The following is a 5703-nucleotide window of genomic DNA, read 5'->3' on the forward strand; positions in this document are numbered from 1 at the left end:
TCGAGCTAAGTAAATGTGCCCCTAACAGTTTAGAAAATAGGTATCCAGCTAACTGGATAAAAAAACAATAAAAATGTTACATATGTAATAAGGGCAGACTGATTTTCACAATCTGCAAATATAAATGAAGGCAATTAGTGACTGTCACAGGATTTAAAACCAACTTTCAAACGAACAGCTTTTGCTTTTCAGCTATAGCAGAAGATATGCAAACTGGTTATCTGCACAATCTAGATAAATATTAAAACAACTTCAGAGAAAGAAGGAGTTTTTACCTGTCAACATGGCCTGGTAGGCATCAGGGGCGGAACTACCGGGGGAACAGGGGGTGCGAGCGGGCCAGGGCCCGCACCCCCTCAGGGCCCCCCGGCAGTCCGCCCGCCGCATGTTCCCCGGCCAGTTCCGGGTGTACGGAGGGGGGCGGGGGCCAGGCTGCGCGTCCTGTGCCAGGGCCCGCCTCCTCTAGTTCCGTTTCTGGTAGGCATTATCAGAAAGGAAGAAGATGTGAGGTGGGAATTCTACACACTTCTTTTCTCTGTAGCGGGCAACAACCTCTGGGTTATACATTGGCAGCCACTTGTAAGGGTTCACAGTGACGCAGAAAAGGCCAGAGTAAGTCTAAAAGATAAAATTGATATACAAAGATTTAGAATAATAGCAATGCTATAAGAACAAGCGTGCTATATGGCAAGATCAGACTTTATTGATTTAGAATAAACTCACAATCTAAAAAAGCTTGAATGTTTGCTTATTTATAAAAAAATCTGAATGTGCAAAAAACTTTGAATCATGGCAAAAATTTTAATTCGAACCTTGAAAAATCACCCCCCTTAATGTCTTTGTACATTAAAAAAAATTCTAATCTGTAAATTTTGTTGATGTCTCATAATGGCCTCAACAGTTTATAATCTAATAAAATAATAATAATAATAAATAAAATATTTTGGATAAAAAAAATAAATGGAATAATTAAGCTAAATACTAATTTGCTGTTGTTACTCTTTCTAACTGGAAAGATAAATAGTACTAAAGGACCAATTTTAGACAGGATTTCAGTATCTGTATAACTAACATAGATCATCCATGCTGCATAACGCTCTTTGAGATTGTACAGCACAGAGGCCTCATTTAGGTATCATAGTCATGTCTAGGAGGATTTTGGGGGTATCTACAGTCTGGAACAGTAAGAAAAAAGGTGGAAATTATGTAAACTACCATTTAAGTTTTATCTCTAGATACCTTTTAAAGTTTACTTGTCAAACATACTTACCCGGCCACTGTCAGTCTTCACTGTGACTGCCATCTTCTTGTGCTGTAATCATATCTTTAACATACAATTCCTTTGCATCATCTACAAATATAGTGTTCTTGGCATTAAAGGGTTTATTCTGGGCCTCAATTCTTTCTTTCTCACTCTTGCAGAGATATTGGGAGGCCTCCCCAAAGATGGAAATTTCCGAGTTTCCCATGGTTGATGGCTTCTACAATATTATAATATCACTATAATTATTGTATTCATACAAATTCATACTGTCCCATGCTTTTTGGAAATAAATACAACATACACATATACAAATGTAATCTGGTCAGGAAATGTATATTGAAACAATCCCCTCTCTGGTATGTGTGTGTGTGTGTATATATATATATATATATATATATATATATATATATATATATATATATATATATATATACAGGGCCACCTCCAGAAATCACGGGGCCCTGTACGGTAACATTTTTGGGGCCCCCAAGCCCCACCCCATATCTCGCCCACCCCTCAGTAAAAAGCTAAAACAGTAAACCCCCTAAGTTATAAAAAACCATTGGTGGCCAGCCCCCACACATGTTATAAAAAAACCCATTGGTGATCAGGGGCCCCCTGCAAGTAAAAAAAAATATTGATGGCCTAGGCCACCCCCCACAAAATTATAAAAAGCTATTTGTTATCTCGCCCCCCATCCCTTGCAAGTAAAAAAATACTGATGGCCTGGCCCCCCCCCCCGCAGGTTATAAAAAGCCATTGATCAGGGCCCCCTCCTACAAGTAGAAAAAAATATTGATGGCCTGGGCCCCCAACCCACAAGTTATAAAAAGCCATTGGGATCTCGCCCCCCCTCCCTTGCAAGTAAAAAAAATATTGATGGCCTGGGCACCCACCCCACAAGTTATAAAAAGCCATTGTGATCTCGACACACCTCCCTTGCATGTGGAAAAAAATATTGATGGCCTGGGCCCCCCACAAGTTATAAAAAGACATTGATCAGGGCCCCCCCCGCAAGTAAAAAAAAATATTGATGGCCTGCCCTCCCCCACAAGTTATAAAAAGCCACTGGTGGTCAGGCCCCCCAAAATTAACAAAAATTGCTTGCCAGACTCCCCCATAAGTTTGGGTCTTAACGGAGGCCCGGCCATGCTTCACTTACTTGATTAGCCGGGCCCCCCTGCTGTCAGCCTGCTGCAAACTTTAGAAGAGAGAAATCAAGTAAGGATTGCACACCCAATGTGAAAATTGGGCTACATATTTTGTGCCTCTGAGGAAGACCACCATGGTCGAAATGTGTTGGGCTCACTACTTGTTTTGGTATTTTTTGTTACCTTTTTCTTTTGATGTAATAAATATTTCTTTAATTTTCACATTGGGTGTGCAATCCTTACTTGATGTTTTTTGTATGTTAGCTTTGGAGACCCACATGGGGAGCCTCCTGTGGATTAGCACCTCAAAATTATTTTCCAGGGTGTGTGCCTCCTAACCTGATAGCTTTAGAAGAGAGGACGGGAGCTCCGGTTCAGCATGATTTTTCTCCTATTCAGTTCTTTGAGTTCTCTGTACCCTCATTGGTCATTCAAGTTTAAGTCCCGGTGAAGCAGCGTTGGGATTGGATAGGCTGGAGGGGAACGCAAAGAACTGAATAGGTGAAGAATCATGCTGACACCGAAGCTTCCGTCCTCTTTTCTAAAGCTTGCAGCAGGCTGACAGTGAAGCATGTGTCCTCCCCTAAGACACAAAACCCCAAACCCCAAACACAACTGCCCCCTCGTGCTCCCTGATGGAGGTAATGTATATATATATACACATATATATATATATATATATATATATGTATATATATATATATATATATATATATATATATATATATATATATATATATATATATATATATATATATGATGAAGGGATCAGCACACTCTTGTAAAGTTGAATCAAGTGTTTTTATTTGTAACACAGCATAACACACATTACAAATAAAAACACTTGATTCAACTTTACAAGAGTGTGCTGATCCCTTCATCACTTATATCATTCAAATTGATCGTGCACCTCAGCTTCAAAGGAGACAGAATGCGGACACCCCAAGTATTTATATATATATATATATATATATATATATATATATATATATATACACACAACATGTATATACACACAACATGTATATTCACATACATAAGCAAAGACAAGTTGGATAATATAAGCTTGTTTTGTTCTGCCTTTAGTTTTTATTTAAGTTGTGCACATGGTGATTTAATTGCTGCTATCTCCCACCCTCCTAATGCAAATTACTTAGTAAACGGGAGTGTGAATTATTAAGTGCAACACTGTCTAGGGCTTTAGGCATAGTAAAGCAAAGTTTATTATAAAGAAAAAAACAAACTATTGTAACTTTGGACTTGTAAATCATAAAATAGGGTCTTGCACCCTATGGCAATTATTGTTCTATTATTATTAATAAATAACATAATAATACTATTAATAGATCTTTATATTTTAGAAAGCATTTTAATAATTTCTAATAGTAATTTTACATGAGATTTTCACTTACTTTTCAGTGCAGATGAGGATGAGGAAATAACTGATTCCCCCTTTTAAAAAAGAAGAAAATAGTTTTTTTTAAAAAAATCAGTTATATTTCAATCTATCAGCAATTTCTGTTAGTAACTGTACTCTCTATATGCATTATAATAACTATGCAAAATGCTAATTAATGTAATTGTAAGTGTATGCTTTAAATTACAAGTGGAAAAAAAATAATTTTACATTTAAAAAATTTAAATTGTAAAATGTACAAATTTTACAAAATGCAATATATAGAAGTTCTGACTTCTTATGTGTTGAAAGGAAAGACTAGAGTTGTAGTGTTTGAATGTAATAGGACATGCATTAGCAAAAACTCAATCCCAGCAGGTAGTTGTACTGACCTGGAACTGAGAAGAAAAAGCCCAAGAGAACAGGAGGGAAGCGTTTATAAAGCTGCTCACATTGTATGCTCAGCATTTTGCCCCTTAAGGAAGAAGCGTCCTCATTTCCATAATGGTAAAGCCAGCCCAAAAGTTGCCTGTTCATCAGGAATATAAATAACACACATAATTCAAGCTTCAAATACACAAGGATGTTGAAAACAACTGCTGCTATCTGCAACCAATCACTTGGTGAGAGGGATTGGTTTTCACTGAGCTCAGGAATCTTAGAATCAAGCAGAAATGTGTTGTCAAAATAGACCTACTGTATTACTGTAGCACTGCTTCTGTGAGCTCGGACAGTCAGCACTTTCTGGACAGTGTGTGTGTTGGATTACTTCACTGGTTCTTGTAACTTTACATTTATGTTGCCTTTTTTCCTAGCATCCTATTAAAAGATTTATCAAGCATACAATATAATCCTTACAATGCTTATGTTCTTATTTCCGTTACTATTTACAGTTATTTTCTTTTCAGATATATTCTGACTTCTTTTTAAAAATGACGTTTGCTTGATTTTATAATCATAAAGTCTTTTCTAAACTAATTTTAAATTAAACTAATTTCAAAATTGCCAACTGTATTATTTAATATGCTTATTATTAGGTATTGTTGTTATGGTAGCTTATGTCTTTTAATAGTTTTGCCTTAATTATCAGACATGAATATGATCTAAATCCACACACACACACAAAATTCATGTTATATTATAATGTTAAAAATATTTTGTTTTATGGTATTGAAAAAAGTTTTGAGTCTCAAATACATTAATTCACATATTATTCACATCATATTGTACAATTAGGTTCATGGACTGTCAGCCTTTTTCTCAGTACATTACATTAAAGAATCATTATTGCCATCTCAGTAATGAAGGGGAATGGTTTTACCACTAGGTGGCCCCAAACAAAACAATTGATACCAACACCATCTGTGAGCTTCTTGCTGGAAATATCTATTTTATATTGGTGAGGTGTGTGTTTCTATTTTTGTGCATCTGTAACTCACAGCAAACCTGAGATGAGTGAACTGATGCATACTAATTTGTTAATGGCCTACAAACCAATCTTTAATTTTTCCATAATTATCTTATGTATAGCCACATAGTAAATTCAACCCAAGATTATCTAGTAGACAGGGTCAGACTGGGACACAGTGAAAAACACAGTGAGCTGGTGGCCCACATGGGCCCCACTAACCTAGACCCGATCCCGCATGCCCTCTGCTGTTCATGCCCAGTCTACCACTGCACTCCCTTCCCTGATTGCAGCAAAAGTAAGTATAAGGTGCACAGGTGGGGGAGTCTGGTGTTGGGTGAGCATTAGAGGCCCCAAAGGGAGTGTGGGGGACCTTGGGGTAAGCAGCTAGGGTTGCCACCTGGCCAGTACTTTACCAACCTGGCCGGTAAAAATGATGACTATTTTTTTCCAGAAAAGGTGCCAACCCTAGTAGCAGCCCTGG

At 37.3% G+C, this 5703-nt stretch overlaps 1 long non-coding RNA gene across 1 annotated transcript; it reads right to left on the reverse strand.

Annotated features, from left to right (window-relative positions):
* Positions 1-417: 417 nt before the first annotated feature.
* LOC121396896 lies at positions 418-3902 on the reverse strand. The gene is made up of 3 exons (XR_005963250.1): positions 3828-3902; positions 1271-1481; positions 418-618 (listed from the first exon to the last, which is right to left on the reverse strand). It is a non-coding gene; the product is annotated as an uncharacterized LOC121396896 (long non-coding RNA).
* Positions 3903-5703: the final 1801 nt, after the last annotated feature.

This window comes from Xenopus laevis, chromosome 8L, assembly GCF_017654675.1.
Source record: "Xenopus laevis strain J_2021 chromosome 8L, Xenopus_laevis_v10.1, whole genome shotgun sequence".
Lineage (NCBI taxonomy): Eukaryota > Metazoa > Chordata > Amphibia > Anura > Pipidae > Xenopus > Xenopus laevis.